A 16,440-nucleotide genomic window follows, 5' to 3' on the forward strand; every position below is an offset into this window, starting at 1 on the left:
GGCGACGCCATGACGGGGCTGGGGGGGACGGACGACACACGACAGTCCCCTGAGCGCGGAATGGGGGTTGCGGTCCGTGCCCTGGAGTAAATCGGCGGCAGGAGTCTCCATAGCGGGGAGATCCCATCCCTATTGTGAAAAAGAACAACACGGGCGCCCTGGGAAAGCCCCGGTAAGGCCTGCCCGTTCTTTGGCAGCGCCACTTGGCTGTGGTGAGGAGGGCAGTGGGTGACGGAGCAGCAGCCTGTGGAGAGCAATGGCCTCCGAGGGCACGGCTCCCTCACGGCCGTCCTTGCAAAACAAGGGCAGAGAACAGCTTCGGGCCAGCTAAGGATTTTATTTGTGTAGTGGATAGTAGAAGATTGGGTTTTGCCTCACCTGTAGGAGAGGTACACGTTGGTGCTCGGTGGGTGTTTTAAAATGCCCCTTTGCACCAGGCAGTCATGAGGTAACCATTTTTTCCACAATCCAAGTGGAAACAATGCTTTGCAGTGGGTTGAGAGACAGCAGAATAGAAATAAAAGCAAGCCATGGTTATTATTCTACTTAGAAAGATCTATCAAATTAATCTTTCTTTGTAGCAGCCCCCGAATGAGGCATCTCTTAGCAGTGAAGGTTCAGCTTATAGACCTTTTAGCCTGAGATTTGCTTTCACTTAAAAGGATTAAGATTGTAAACTGGATACTTAAGAATTTTCATTCAAATTCAGGTATTCCTCCAGCACTTATGTGAAAGTACCCTAATGAAGATATTTATCCCATCTTTTTCCTACTAGATGATATCCTGCATTTTAGGAATGCTCGTGCTAAACAGGCCTGGCTAGGCACAGCCAGCATCCTTCCCTGTTGTGAGCAGAGGCTGTTAATGACAACCTTGGTTTTAACTTCCAGTAAACAAGTTGATAATTGCTAAGAAAACACTCCTTTGGGAGAGGGCATGATTCTACCCATAGGTTATGGTTTTATGCAATGTGGCAAGACGGGTGAATGGTTTGCTGCTACCCAAAGGGAAAAGTCAGAGGAAAGATCCCACCTCTCTGTCTCCCTCTGAACCACTTTTTGCCAGATCTGGCACCCATCAGACCCTGTTGTGCATTGTTTTTTACTCACTGTCAGCAGAAAACATAGTTACCAGGGGAAAAAAGGGATCATTTTCTACCAAGTTAGCAAGCTGAGTGGGATCATTGAAAAGGTGCTGTAACAAGGTGGGAGGCAGCCAGAAAAAAAAGTAGAGGAGAGCTTCACCTCCCCCTTTATATCATCAGAGAGCTGTTATAGCCATGGGTCTGCAGCCTCAGCATGTAGCTTCATCATGTCCCAAAACTTAAAATTTGCAAGTTGGCATTGATAGTCATACTTCATGCAGACATACAAAGAAAAAATGCATGCAGATGATGATGGACAACTGGAAACCAGACTCCTCCCTAACCAAAACACACAGTGTCATGATGGATTTTGAAAGCCTGAGAGTCACTAAGACTTACTTAACCTACTGTTGAATACGGAGGGAAGGTTGGATGGGTTTGTACAGCCTGACTTTCTGAAAGGTGCTTCTGGCTTCTTTACCAGCTGGAGGTGTCTAGTCTTACGCAAAAACTCAAGAGGCTGGCACAGCATTGCATTCGCTGGTTTCTCTTAATGAAAGAGAAATGGTTTCTCTTAAGAGCTTTATAATAAATATGCTTGTGAAAAGTAGAGACCCCAACTTTACTAATGGCCATGTTGATATGATTCTGGTTTCAAGAAGCAGCTGTTACAGCAAGGAAGGTGAAAGAAGACTGAAGTGCACACCAATTCTGTTGCATAAGCACATCGTTATAGTCAGGGATCAAGGGACATAGACCACTTTTAAATTAGCCTGCTAGGTGGTGCTACAGGACATGCTCTAAGTTACTTATTCGGAGGTATATTACGGTTCTGTCTGATGTTTTACTAGAAGACATATGGGTGCTTACCATCACCTGCCTCTCTTACAATTTTATATATGAAGTCTTGTTGCTATGTTAGCAAAAAGGTTGATTTTTAAGTACTGAACTGAAAGTCATTGCCTTCTCTTAATGATTTGTGTGCTTCACAGTCTATTTTGGTTATGTGGTCTCCAAAGTAAATGTGGTCAGTGAATGTCCAGCAGTCTGAGATATATACATTTCTTCCCTCATCCTCTTCTTCCTCTATGGAGTCCAATTATCTGCTGTTTTATGCAAGTTTTGGGGTAATCCAGCCTCCAAACATAAGCTTTAACGTAACGGAGGGTAGCACGAAGAGCCTTGCAATTCTGGCCCAAGTGTATGCAATGTCACGTGTCCCAAACACTTCTTCATGTAGTTCAGTTCTTGCAGGTGTCAGATGAAAGAGACACTGCAGGATTCTGGGACTAAGAAAACGTACTGTGTGAGTCTATGAGCATAGAGTAACATTGGTAGCAGGAAGAGAGAGATTATAAAGTCTGCAGGACAAGGATCATCTGCTAATTATCTACGGAAACAATCATGAAAAACAAGGGACTGGATAGTGTAGACATTATGAGTTTCTTCAAGAGTGTTTGTCTAATTAAAAACATGAGGATAGAGAAGAAGTCTGATGAATTGCAGAGGAAATGTTAGAGCAAAAAAGATGCTGAAGTGAGATGTGTTGGCAGATGTGGGGAAGATCTTCTTGTGAAGGAAGGGCATGACAGGTCAGCCTGCTTTTTCGTGCAGCTGCCTGGACCGCTTTTCAATGTTGCTGAGTGCGGTGCTTCAGTAATGAGTGGTGAGTGTGTGGAGGATCACTGCAAAGCTCTTAAGCAAAATGTACACCTAGAAAGTACCTGTATTAAGGTGGCTTACAATGACCTGTGCTGGAAGTACTTCCAACTCAGCAGGAGGCAGCAGACAATGGACTGAAAACTGATGTATTAAGCGACCATTAAGGTTCTTGACAGGTGTCAAAAGGCCAAGCCTGTTCATACTTAAATCATCATCTTACTGCACTGAAGGGGAAGAAAACCTTGTGGCAAAATGGCTTTCCAGCCTGTCACGCTGAGCAAGTTGCACATATCCATATTGCAGCTAATAGCAAAGTGACAGTGGGATTGAAGCGTACACAGCGTTGAGCAAAAGCATAAAGGTGCAGCTGTTGAGATCTCAACAATTCCACTTGCTGAAAAGGGAAGATACTGGCCAATATTGATAAGATTTCCTTGCATGTCCCATTCCCACTGCTCCTCTTATAGTTCCATCCCAGATGGAACATTCATGTTGTCCATATGGGATACAACTGCAATTTTTGCCTGTACTCTAGGGCACTCTAGGTTTTGCTATGGGCTCTCTAGATAGCACAGGTTATAATCCACATTTTCCTTCGCATTAAGGTTTGTCTGGAATGCCAAAAGCTCTGCCAGTCTTATGCTGATAGTCAAAGCCATGTGTAAAAAGTACTAGGATAAGAAATTGCCTGTCTCCTTGTTAAGCCTTTTCTGTAGAAAAAGATGATCTATTCCCAACTATTTGTCTTATTCCTGGGACATACATATGTTCTTAAATACATACCTTGTGCAGCCTTCTCAAGAGGGGCGATATATAGACAAGTATAATAAAGGATGAGCATTCAGAAACACAGCTGTGGGAACAGAACAGGGAATTCTATTTCTGGTCTCAAATCAGACCTTCAAACCCCAGTATTCAAGGAGAAGTGAAAAGATGGCTAGTTGTTTTATTGGGATTGGCAGGTATATAGATCAGAGCAATCAAAGTAAAACAAAGAGTCTTTTTCTTCCCAATGTACCACAGCTCAGAATTTGTCAGGGATCAAAAGCCAGTATTTTAGAAGGCAGCAAAGAGGCTGTGAGGCATTTGGCTGGCTACATGACTTTGCGGGACTGACTTCTGTTTCCACTCAAACACCCTTGGCATTACATTTTGAAGTATTCCTCTGCTGGTCCAGATCTGCCTAAAACTCAGGCAGGCTCTTTGTGGTGGCAAATGTGGGAAAGGGAAAACATGCAGGTGATCACGTTTTTATTGCTTTACTACCGCATTTTCAGATCCTGGGACTAATTGTCCAAGCTCCCTCATCTCTAGCTGTGTGTACCAAAAGTTGGTGATAAAGAGTGAGCATCCTGTGCAGTAAAAGAGAAAATCCTTCTCTCAAAAAGGCCTCCTTAAGTTTAATCGTCAAAAAAAATCTTTGATCTGAATATACTTTGTAATCTCTGCTGAGGGTAGCAGACACGTGTCCAGGTTAACATGGATGCTGGTGGAAAATCTGGATACCGTCAGCAGAGAGCTGAGAAGCAAAACCACTTACAGATTCTGGGCAAATCAATTCATGCTGAACTCTGTGGTCCTGCACGTAGTCTACTGCTATTTAAAACTGCTTTGGGTCTGTCCACATGATGCAGACAGACCCTATACCATATTGCATTTAAATTGCCTTGGGGTCTAGTTGTATTACAGACATCATTGTGATGCCGTTTGGTGAAATCAGAACAAAACTCACAAACTTCATTGTCTAGCCTGGGATTCCTTGCCAGTGCATACGGGCCAAACTGGTAACCAGGACACTTGTGCATTGTCAATAACTAATATAGTCTTTCTTTTCAAGCACTCTGGTCCTGCAATTAGCTAGCTGTAGTGAAAGGAAGGTAACTATAGTGAATTAAGTTGTCACATGTCTTCATAATACAGCTAATTAGTGCCATTTCCCTTCAGAATAGGAAGCAGCATGTCTTGGGGGGGGGGGAGGATGCCAATTTGTAGAGGCAATACTATAATATTTAACAGATTTAATCATACTGTCTAACCTTGGTAATATTTACAGTACTGCAAAGGTAATGATATTTGACAGCAAGCAGAAACTAGGGCTGTTTCACTGAGTCAGCCAGCCTACGTGGTCACCGAGCACTGCTCCGTGGTGAGGGTACTTTGCAAACACTGTGATCTTCCAAGACTCGCCACAGATAAGGATGTATTTTCTTATCTCATTAGCAGCTGTGGAAGGTACAAACAGAACATGGGCTATTCTGGCAGGAGAGGGTCAGGACGCAGAGACTCTGTGGACCAGGTCTTTGGATTCTGTTTTGTGTTGTGGAACAAAACTTTAAAATGTTTATAATCCTGGTCCAGAGGTAGACTTGGTCCTGGCTCCTGCTGGCAAGACAGGGAGGCAGAGCACAATTTTATTCAGAGGATTTCTCTGTGGTGGAAATACCATGAAGAAGATTGTTATTAAATATTCCATTTTATGCCTAGCTAGAATGATTCATGGGAAGAAACATACCTGGAACAAGACAACGTACAGGTCCTAGGAATAAGTGTATCAATAAATCAGAAAGATTGGCTGTAACACATACAGTGTTCTCTCATAAGCAGTATCTGACAGTGTTGATACGGATGCAGCTCCCAAAGAATTGCAAATATATGCTTTGCTTAAGAGAAACAGAATGGTGGTATGGTTCAATACTGGAGATGATGTGCAATTAATTTCTTTCACTTGTTCTCAACAGGGCATGACTTTGTACACCAGACCTAGTACATGTCTGCTTTGGAGGTTATCAACCTGCAAAACACAAAGACAGTATCTAAAAATCAGGTGGGCATCTTTTTATCTTTTTGAATTGCTGAACTTTTCATGCCCTCAGACTGATTTCTCAATAATCTTGACTGATCACAGCAAAAACTCCAAGAAGGCTGTTATCTGCTAAGGCTACATTTCAGAAACAAACCATGGTTATTAAACATAGAATTTGTTGGCACCTACAGAGTCATTGAGAAACTAAAGCATGTGATTCATGTCTTCAGAGCCTCAGTAAAGCATATGCACAAGTCTGGGGTCCTTTTATGTAAGGATGTGCAAGGATATTTCTCCTGCCTCTAGTAATTTTAACTCTTAAGGATCAGATTATCCCAGGAGAGGCTGGGCAAAGGAAGTCAAATCAGTGATCCCATAATATTTTCAATGAAAATCCTCTATTTCGTGCATTTGAAGCCTATGAAAACAGTACATACTCCTGGCACAAGCACAGACCACAGCTTCCACCCTGACACAAGTCAGCTGAGAAGACACCCCCATTCTAGGGGAGAGTTATCAATAGGAATAAGTGGATTAAATGAAGAGGAAATGCAAGTTTAATATTAAAGTGAGATCTATTTGGAACATATTGAATGAATACAGACCCAATCGGTTTAAGACGTAACTTATTTAGTGTTATAACCAAAGCCCAGATCCATGTCTGTACTGTCTAGGGAAGGAAGGCTCATGCTCATAATAGAAGGGAAAGTTACATTCTGTTAATGCAGAAATCATTTTCTATCACCACTGGAAACAGAGCAGTTTCTTTATGTTTTCCTAATGAGTGTGAGTTTGCAAAGTGATTTGCTGGAGAGCTGGAGACTCCCAGTCCCAACCTGTGGAGTTTCTAATTTAAAAAGAAATTCTATCGAGCTACTTTTTTTTTTTTATTCCACTCTCAAAGTGGCATCTAATTTTTTTCTCAGTTAGAAAATAGTTAATAAAGTTAATAAGTTAATAGTTAATAAACTTAAAAAAAGGTCATCATGAGAAGATGGGATCACGTATAGCTGTAGCCCACAGAATTTTTTCTTGGACAGCATGTTTAACTGGAGACAAATAACAGCTTCTGTGTGGGAGCTGATCAAGCCTTATGAGGAGCGTGTGAAGCAGGGAGCAGCCACAGTAAGCCAGAGCTGTTTTCTATAAACCAATTGCTCCGCTGAACCAGGTGAAATATGCCTGCTTTGACACTGTGGTATGTGTCTGTGTGTAGGAGGCAAGTGGTCTGATCCCACACTCTCTTCTTGGGGAAAAGCAGAAGACTTTTGGCCACTGAACAGTCTGTGTTTCTATTGCAGCAGTCACTTAAAGATCTTACAGTACTTTAAGAAACATTATTGAGCTGTTGTTCAGACTGCACAGATCTCCGAGACTAGGCATCTTGCAGCTTTAAATGTGACTGGATCAACTTGTGTGTGCTGCATCCTTGCAAATGAATTAAGTTTTGAAGAGGTCCCCTCTCAGCTAGAAGTCTAAAGGCATCAGTACCATCCAGAGAGACTCATTCCTGGTTAAGTAAATAAGTTTGATCAGGAACGGACAGGTTTGTTTACATAGGTTACTAGCATCTCTTTATTTAAGTACTAGCTTTCCATGTCAATAGCTTTTTCAGGATAGTTGCTGAAATGAAGTCTGGATACCACAATATCTAGTGTTGCTCCAATTATGTTGCTGGTGATGTCTGATGAAGTTTACACTATATATGATTTCCTATAGCTAGCTTGAAGGGTAAGCATTCTATCTGCAAAGGTAAGCTCTAAAGAAAGATGCTGTGGATACCTTTCAAAGTTAGCATTGAAGACCTACACAGCTGATGCAGCATCCAAAGATCCAGTTGCCACCTACAGTCACTCCAGAACAAATTTATACATCATCCTCTAAGAGCTGCCTAAAACTGCAATCGTATCCCAGGTCTGAATACTAAAAAGTGAAATACCACAGGTTCAGTATCATTGAAAGTGATAAAGCATGGTCATAGTATAAACAGTAACACTTCTGTATTCTTTCATATCCACTGAATAACTCTAGATGAGGAGAAACTTCTGTGAAATCCCCAAGACAAACTTTAAGCCAACCAGCATCCTGCAAAGGGGAATGTATGTTGGTTTACAGAAAACAGGTTTTTTTCCAAAGAGGCTCTTGTTTGTATCATTGTCTTATCAAGAGGGTGTTACATCCTCTTCAAGTCTCCTCATGAGATATTAATCGAATCCAAGACAGAAACTGTTGTTTTCCCCCAACTAAAGGTATTCTCCAAGTTAAAAATAAAAACAAGGGGCTGAGAAGGTCTGTGGACTCTGGTAAGGATAGCATGCTACGTGCAGATGAATAAGCGTGAAATACTGTGACAAAGAATATGCAAGGTAGGAACCTTGCAATTGTTAGACCATGCCTGAAAAAGCCTATTATCACATTAGTTTGCATTTGTATATCACAAATCACAAGGGAAGACACAGGGATAACACTTCAGAAGACTGCGAAGCTGATAATCCACCTTCTGAAACAGAAATTGTTAAATGCCAAGAATGGTTTGCACTCATCAGAAGTAGTCTTCCTACTAATCTGGAGTTGATAACAGTGACTGATCTCACGTGTTACATCTGGAGAATCACATGGGAGCCAACAAAGCAGAGAGTCAATCAAGAAGCCAGAAGCTGCATTTGGAGGAGCAGTCCACGTTATCCATAAAGACAAAGGGAAACTTATCATATATTATGGTAACTACTTGTTGGTTAGCTTGCCATAGATAATTTAGTGCTAAAAACAAAGTTGAGAGCAGCCATTTCAAGTGCAGTAGATATCCAAGTGGTTTTCAGAGAGCAGCTTCACAGATGAGTGACAACATCTAAGAACCAGGTGAGAGTGAGTCATGGTGTCCTCAGCTCAAAAACAGAATAAAATTTTAATAAATATATCTATTTCTGTCGTATTTCTTCATACAAAATAACAGGAGAATGATTTAAGCTTAGGAGAACTTACAGAACAGCACTGTAACCAGCAAGAGCTGATGTTAGTTTACAGATCACTTTGATATTCTGATTTGCGGCACACAGACATCAATATTTTATCGACTGAAGAATAACAGGACAGGAAGACTGTTACTAAGTACACTTGCAAAACTTTCAGTTACTTATTTTTGCTTTGTGCAAAGGAGCAACTAGAATGAACAGTTTATATGGGAACATGCATACAGACAGAAACTATAACTCAGGGAAAAGAAAAAAAATAATTAAAAAAAAAAATCAACAAACTTGTTTGTGCACCAGGGCTGTCCACAGTAACATAATAGGTCAGTAGCAGTGACAAAAGCTTCATTTGCACAAAACCCAGCAAACCAGGAAAAAAACTAAACTTACAATTTCTTCTCTGTGTTCTCCCTTTCTTCCAAAACAGCCATTTGATTTACCAGCGAGTTCTCTGTCTGCCTTAAATCTCCCCCAAATTAATTGATTCCTCTCATGAACCAGGCCACCTGAGCCTTTTTTCCTTCTAACCTGCATATTTGATAAACTTTGAGCACCAGTTCTAAGGATGTAATCAGTGGCTAGTTAGTCATTTTACAGAAAAATCAAGACCTCAATTGTATGTTTACTATTGTTCGTGTAGAGGAAAGAATCTAATAAAAACTCTGAACCTAAAAAACCCTGTTTGGTTACTAACAACCACAAGGATAGTGTGGTCCTGGCCTGTTTCCTACCCAAAAATCCCCAGTGCCTGAAAGGTTCAACCTGATCCTTTCATCTTTTCTTTGCCTCTACTATTAACTGCTGTATTTCTTGCTTTATTCTGTAAAGCTGTCTATGGTACAAAATGCAGGCAATGTGCAATCTGAAATAAAGCTGCATATTGCACAGAGGATGCCAAAATTAATAGCTTTGAATTTTAATGAGGAGATGCTTGATTTCTGTTCCACTGGGATTGCAGGGAGTAAGTTAATACTTGTGAAAACAGGGGAAAAAATAAATAGAGCAGCCAACATGGAGTTCATCCATTTAAATGGCTGTAACAAAACCTGGCTGCAGTGGACCAAAAAAAAGCTTTCAGTTTTTCAGAGACTACATGCCTCAGCTCTAACAACCTGCATTCCCAAGTTATTGTAGGTCCAGGCAAGAAATGTCAGAAGGGGTTTGTTAGGGGAAAGTTTGCTGCTTTCAGGTCATTTTAGAATCAATCTGTCTGGGCAGATCGTGCCAGACCGACACCACCAGCTGAGCATTCATGCCACTGTCTTCACCCTGCCCAAGTACCTTAGGAGTGACCTAGAGAGACTCTTTCTGCGGCTTGAAAGTCTGTGCTGAGCCCCTGCTGTCCACAAATACTGTTTACCATCTAGTTGCAAGACTTGTTTTGATTACATGTGCTCGCAGTCAGGCTGTGACTAAATGGCTATTGGCAAAGGTATTGAACTAAAGCCTAAAAGAAATGGAAACTTTTGTTTGAACTCCAGTGGGCTTTGGATCAAGCATAAAAAGAATAAAAGCTCTAAAGCAAATAAGGCAAAACTTCAAGTTTCCCACCCTGTCTAGTCTCTTGTAATCAGAGGTGACGATCAGGATTGTTCAGCTGCTAGATGCTATTACATGCTATCTCAAACCAAGGTAATTAAAAGACATCTTTTGAAAAGCAGCAGAGAAAAATAAGTGCATTTGTGTTGACATAATGAGTTCTGGATAAACAACACATAGACCAGTTTAAATTCAAAATCTTTCCCAGGAGGTCACTAGGATTGCACGTGCACCCAGTTATGTAAACTGGGTTTTACTCTCCTTCTTTAAGCAGAAGAGTGATCTGCTTAGACTTGTCCAGGTAAAGAGACTTTTTTCCTTTTGGAAAACAGACTGACCCCAGTTCTTCCTCATGCTGATCTTGAATTAATACTAGTTTAAAGTAGCTAGGGACTTTACGCAACAGCCAGACATGGTCAGAGCCCTGAACACCTCTTAGCCAATGATAGACACGAGGCTCCAAACGGTAGGTGGGCCAAGTAAGATCACCATGGTGGGGGAGCATGAAAAGAAATGCGATTACCTGGTTATTGTTGCATTGTTATGGACAAGAGTGGTTTCAAAATTCATCCTGAATTTCATCTCCGTATCCTCTGCTCGGCAAAGAACTTCTGTTCAGGGGGAAACACCTTACGATGATTTAAAAAGTTCTCCCACTTCAGTCACCCTTTACTGCACACATGCCATCTCGCTCTTTCAACCGACCTGTTGGCATTTTACCTGTCCCCTGCACAAGTGACCCCTTCCCCACAGCACCGGCTGCTGGGCTCTGTACCACACATGCCCATTTCCACCAGCTGTCAGCCAGCGCTCGCCACCAGCCCTCTGAAAACAGGCAGCAGCTGCAAGAGGTAGTTCTAACCCTCCACCTTTTGGAGGTTTCCATATGGCACTGTGAAAAGAGGCACCAGCACCAGATTTTCCTTGCCAGGTTTCCTGGTGTTTTATGATCCAGTCAACAGGAATGGGTATCTCTGTGTTTCCCAGTTAGCGATTAAGAGAAATGTGTCTGCTTGTGGCATGGCCGTTGACTAGCACATGTGATGAGAGTGCAGGGTGGAGCATCAGCATGAGCTTAGCCCCATCAGTTCTTCAGGTCTGGTTTCATTTTGTCACCCCCAGTGACAGCATTTTACACACTTACGCAGTGAGGGATGTGATTAGTTGTAGTTAAGGAATTTGGAGCAGTCCATAGGGATTTCTACCTGATAATTATTCTTAGGAGAAAGGCTTCAGAGCATCCCCTGTGGGCAGGGAGGGAGAAAGGGCAGCTGGCAGAACTCTGTCCCTTGCCATTGTTCACCCACCAAAGCTGAATCTGAGCTGGTTCCCTGTGAAGGGCTGTGGGACAGACACTCTTGATTAATTTCCACTCGCCTTTTCCCAAGTGAGTTTCTGCTTCCAAGGATGATGAGGAAATCATTTGCCTCAGCAGCTTTGTCTGGGAAGTGCTGTCTTTCGCAACCTTTAATTTCTCCTTATTCAAATGAATTGCTTTTCATTTGAATTTAGCTTTAAATTTGGCTGTGCGACTGGTAAGAGCTTCTCTGCAAGCGCACAATAATGTATCAAACCACACCTCTTCCATCCTTTAGTGTCTGCACAATAGCAAGACCTGGAAAGCAGAAACACTGAACCATTTCAGTCCGGGAGTGTCACTTATTTCTCTAGGAGAAGCCTGCGGCATCACACATATCATATAAGTGACCCCATTTTTGAAGGCACAGATCACACAACGTAGCTCATGTAATTTGCAGGCTCAATGCTTCATAACAGATACTTTCCTCCAGGGACTGTTGCGGGAAGATGTCAGGGTAGAGAGCTGTGTTTCGGTCCTCTGTTTTGTAAAGTTTTGTGCTAACCCAGAAAGTTTCCTCTCCTCCCTGAGCAGGAATGCCAGTTCACTGTAAATCTGTTCTTTACAGTCCTGTACCCCTCTGTACCTCTATTTGACAGGTGATGGAAAATGGTTTTGGAGTGGATTCTTCTGATTTCACACTGTACTCTGGGAGTCATTATCAGAGAGCTTATTCAAGCATTGGTAAAGTGCTGAAATAGAGTATGAACAGATCCTAAAAATGCCCTCTGGGTTTAAGAGAGCAAAACATCAACACATACTATCTAAACACAATTATACAAATGATTGAAATTAACTGTATGGGTAATTAACAAGTCAAAAATTAAAAAAACTCCTCTCTATGCCATCCCACTGCTCCGTGTTACAGTACCTTGCTTACACAGTAAGCCTGCACAGCTGAGAGCAGGTAACATTAACCGCTTTAAAGGCCCTTTAGTAGGAGCAGAGCAAAACCCAGGTAGGAAGCCCCAGTTCTGTCTGTCTGAAGGTGCTGGACATTTTAAGGACGAATTCTGAAGCAGAGAGTGCCATGTCTTCTCACGGAGATCACCACACCACGCTTTTGTATGTACTCTGTATAACTGAACTTTCCTGGAAAGCCTCATCATTATTTGGAGAAGCTCCTGGGTATAGTAAATGCGGCAAGCTGTCACCCTGGGAGTTGCTCACGAAATACCAAGGTGCCTGCTGACTTGTAGTGTCCGTTGCCTCAGCTTCTCCAGCGCTCCTACCATCCAAGGGAATGACGGACACAAAAGTGTAGTTTTGAGAGTGCACACTGTGCACTTCCACTCTGATTGACCCCATCCACCAAGCTTTTTGGTCCTAAAAAATTCACACTGCTATAACCTGAGTAGTGGGCACAGGGTGATGTGCTCTGCCTCTGGTAAGTAGGACCAGGACAACTCCACTGTCTTCTTGGCCTTCAGTCTGGATCCTTCTGGGCTTCTTTTAATATCTTTTGGGTGTTACTTGGTAAATAACTGAACTGGACCTAGCTCTTGTGCAGAAATTTGGGAAACTGTATGAACGCTTCTGGCATGACTCCCTCTAATTTAAAATTCCACGGCCTTATCAAGAGTCCAAATTAGGTACCAATAAATAATTCTTTAACAGAGAAGGGGTCTGCAATTCTGATAAAATAGCAAGCAAAAAGTGCAAAGAGAGATCAAAGTGACCTCCCTTCTGTTTTTCCTTGTAGCTTAGAGAACAACGCATCTCATCCCACTTACTGCTGAGAACCTCCCTCATGGATTGCCTGCTTGGTCACACCACGTCCCACATGCACAAAAACCCAACTCCCACCCCTGACAGAGGAGGAGAAACACACCCAGCATTTCTTTACCAGCCTGTCTCCAATCCCAAATTAATCCTGCCTGGACATCCCGCCGACTAATCAGGTTTACTGACTCAGCTTTAACAAAACCTCGAGTAGAGTAGAGAAGGAGATGAGTATCCACTTCATTAATCCTCTGCCTGATCTCCTAGTGCACGGTTCCTTATAAGCGAGAAGGGTCAGGCACACTTTGAAGACATTAAGCTACAAGCCATTTGCAAACAAGTTTTCTCTCTTCCTCCAAACAGACAAGTGCTCAGCACCGCTCAGCATCCAAATTCAGGATAATTATAGTGACCTCCCAGCTGTCACTGACAGAAGTGCGGGAAGGCGGATTATGCACATGAAGTTCTCTACAGCTAAAGCCACCATATGTACAGGTTTCACTGGACACATTTCACAAAGCCAACTTTCTTCAGGCTGAAAAAAAGACTTTGGCCATTTGTCCTGAACTTGTGTGTGTCTGGAACCCCTCCCAGGCTGGCTGACGCTTGGACTGGAGCCATGAAGCATCCTCAGGTCCTCTGTATGGTAGCTTCAGATATGCCTGAATCACCGTGTTTGTGCCACCCATCTGCTGGGGCACAGCCTTGAAAATCCAGAAAGAGAGGGGGGCTCAAACTTAGCACTGTCAGCCTTCATCAGGAGAGGGAACTGAGAACTCTCTCCTGCCTGCAGCTCCCATGGGCAGCTCCCAGCATGGGCAGGAGAGGTTTGGGGCAGGAGGTAAGAGCCCGAGCTCTTTGGCAGGAGGCTGCTTCTCCAGACAGGAGGTGATGTCCTGCATCACTGCTGCGAAGTGTGCTCGTGGCGAGGTGTGGGGAGGCAGCTCTGCCTGCACAGCCTCCCTGGGCCACTGCCTCTGTGGAGAGCGCCCCATGCTAGGGCCTGGCAACCACAAAGATCTCAGGAACCACAGGTTATTACAGCATTAGCTAAGTCTTGCTTAGAAAATGCTTTCTGCATTTTCTTGGAGCTCAGCTACAGATTCAAGAAGGTTTTTGACTGTAACTCTTGGGATTTAAAAGGCAAACTGAATTCTTCCAGTTCCAGAGATTCACAGGAGATGTCCTACAGACATGTCATTGTAAAATGAGATCACCTCCCCTCATCACTTCTCCATTGAAAGATTCAGGTTGGTGAGCCTCAACCAGTTTAATTCACCAGGAACTTCTTGAATGCTGAGTCTAGAGAAATGTTTGTTTAAACTTCAAAAAAAAAAAAAAGAATGTACCCTATGCCAAGGAAACTGAGAAGAAAATAAACAATTAGAACATGCAGGGCTTGACTTTTTCCCTCCAGTGAAACAGCACAGACATTTTAATAATTAAGCAGTTTCATAATGTTTGTAGAGGGAAATGAAAGTTCATTGCTTCTGCTGTATCTATAAAGGCACAGGGCAAAGCATGAGGGCTTGCAGAGTAGAAGACTCAGGGAAGGGAAGGAAGAAAAGTGATGATGCTATAGGGGTAAAAGAGCAGATCTCTAACTCCCTAGGTAATATTTACAGTACTGCAGTGGGAGCTCAGTTAAGGAAGGAATGAGTCAGAGTTTGGGACCTCGTTTGGTAAACTGATATTTTTGCACGTGACAAACTTGGGTGAGTGTGTGTTGGAGTGTGGTTTAAGAGAGACCCTTCAAGCCTGACCCAAGAAATGCTGGGTTGGGCAATTCTGACTCATATTTTAGGATCACTCATGCTCTAATTTGAACCAATGGGAATTTTTTTACTGATGTGAATGGGAACAAGATTAAGCCTTTGCTCCATTGAGATTCCTTTGCAGAATGTGGGACTAGGGTAAAGTTAGCTGATGCTTATTAGAAGTATCAAAATGTGGCCTCCAAAAGCAAGCGGTCACATCTTCCCCCTCCCTCAGAAAAAGTATGTGAATTGGGAGCAACACACTTATTTAGTTTCTTTAGACAGATGACACTTGAATTAAACTCCTTCAAAGTTAGGAGGATTATTCTGCCTTTGTGTCTGTGCAAGAGAAAGGCAAAGTTGATTCAAGACATACAGAGCTAAGAGATTTAAACTCTGCCAGTTCCTACAAAGTGTTGAAATTGATACAATAAGTCTGGAATTGATTTTTCCTTGGATGCTGCAGACAGATCTCACAGATGTGTTGGTGCCTGCTCTGTAAATGAAGGAGTGACTGTAAGATTACAGATAGCTGGTTTGTACTTGCAGCATTTGGGAACAAAGAGGGGAAAAGAAATCCAAAGCACGAGCAGCAGATAATACGAAAAGCAAGGAAAACACAGAGCACTGACAGCTATAAAGCAAATTCAAGAGCCTGGTCCTACCCCTTAGTGGGAGTACCACACTGCTCAACATCAAATGGACTGAAATAAGACAGGGCATGGGTGGGGAAGGGGAAGGAATTAAAATCAGCGAGATCCCAAAAAAGACTGGTAATGGAGGAAAGTTAAAATTTATCTAGCTTTGTTTTTCTTATATAATTTCAAGGGGTTTTTTTCATATAATGTGATAGAGAAGCTATTGCCAAAATAAATATTTTGTTTTCAACAAAAGTGATGTCAGATCCCAACAAATACCTGTTGGATACAGAACTGTTTTGTATATTGCGTTGTTCCCCCACTGACTTTCTCGTATTGCTACGAAGGATTTGCCTGTCTGAGCGCATTGACCAGGATAGCCCCTGCAGCAGGGTCAGGTGTGGTCATGCTGGTGGACAACTGCGTCTTGTGACTTAGTCCCACTTAACAACCCAGCTATGAACGGGCACGGTGGGAAGCATCGAGCTTAGTCCTCGTTAGATCCTCTCCTGTCCCTCTCAGCTGGATAAATCTGTGCTTGGCAGAGTAAGTTTCTGTGTGCACATTCTGGTCTGGAAATAAAGATACTTTACTATAGAGTAGGACGCATAGGAATAAACCTTAATTTAGTAGAAGCTGGCTCAGCCCCTCTTCCATCCAAAAAATACAAAACAACACGTCACATTTACTCTTTTTTTTTTTTTTTGGCAATTATGTTTAAAGTCCAGAATTCACTGCATTCATTAGTATTTTATAGCATAGAGTAAGAGGTACTCTTACATGTTTGGCAAGAGTAGTTGAATTTGTGTGACAGGCTACCTCATGGTTTCCACAGCAGCAAATCCACTTCAAAAAAGTCTGAGGGCATAACCACAGAAAAAAATAAGTTAGCACACCTGAAAGGGGTGA

At 42.5% G+C, this 16,440-nt stretch overlaps 1 long non-coding RNA gene across 1 annotated transcript; it reads left to right on the top strand.

The window, feature by feature from the left end:
- The first annotated feature begins 27 nt into the window (after window positions 1-27).
- Window positions 28-15,844, top strand: LOC128912721 (uncharacterized). Its single transcript, XR_008467731.1, has 3 exons — window positions 28-172; window positions 5,485-5,570; window positions 13,117-15,844. It is a non-coding gene; the product is annotated as an uncharacterized LOC128912721 (long non-coding RNA).
- Window positions 15,845-16,440: the final 596 nt, after the last annotated feature.

This window comes from Rissa tridactyla, chromosome 7 (assembly GCF_028500815.1).
Source record: "Rissa tridactyla isolate bRisTri1 chromosome 7, bRisTri1.patW.cur.20221130, whole genome shotgun sequence".
NCBI classification, from domain to species: domain Eukaryota; kingdom Metazoa; phylum Chordata; class Aves; order Charadriiformes; family Laridae; genus Rissa; species Rissa tridactyla.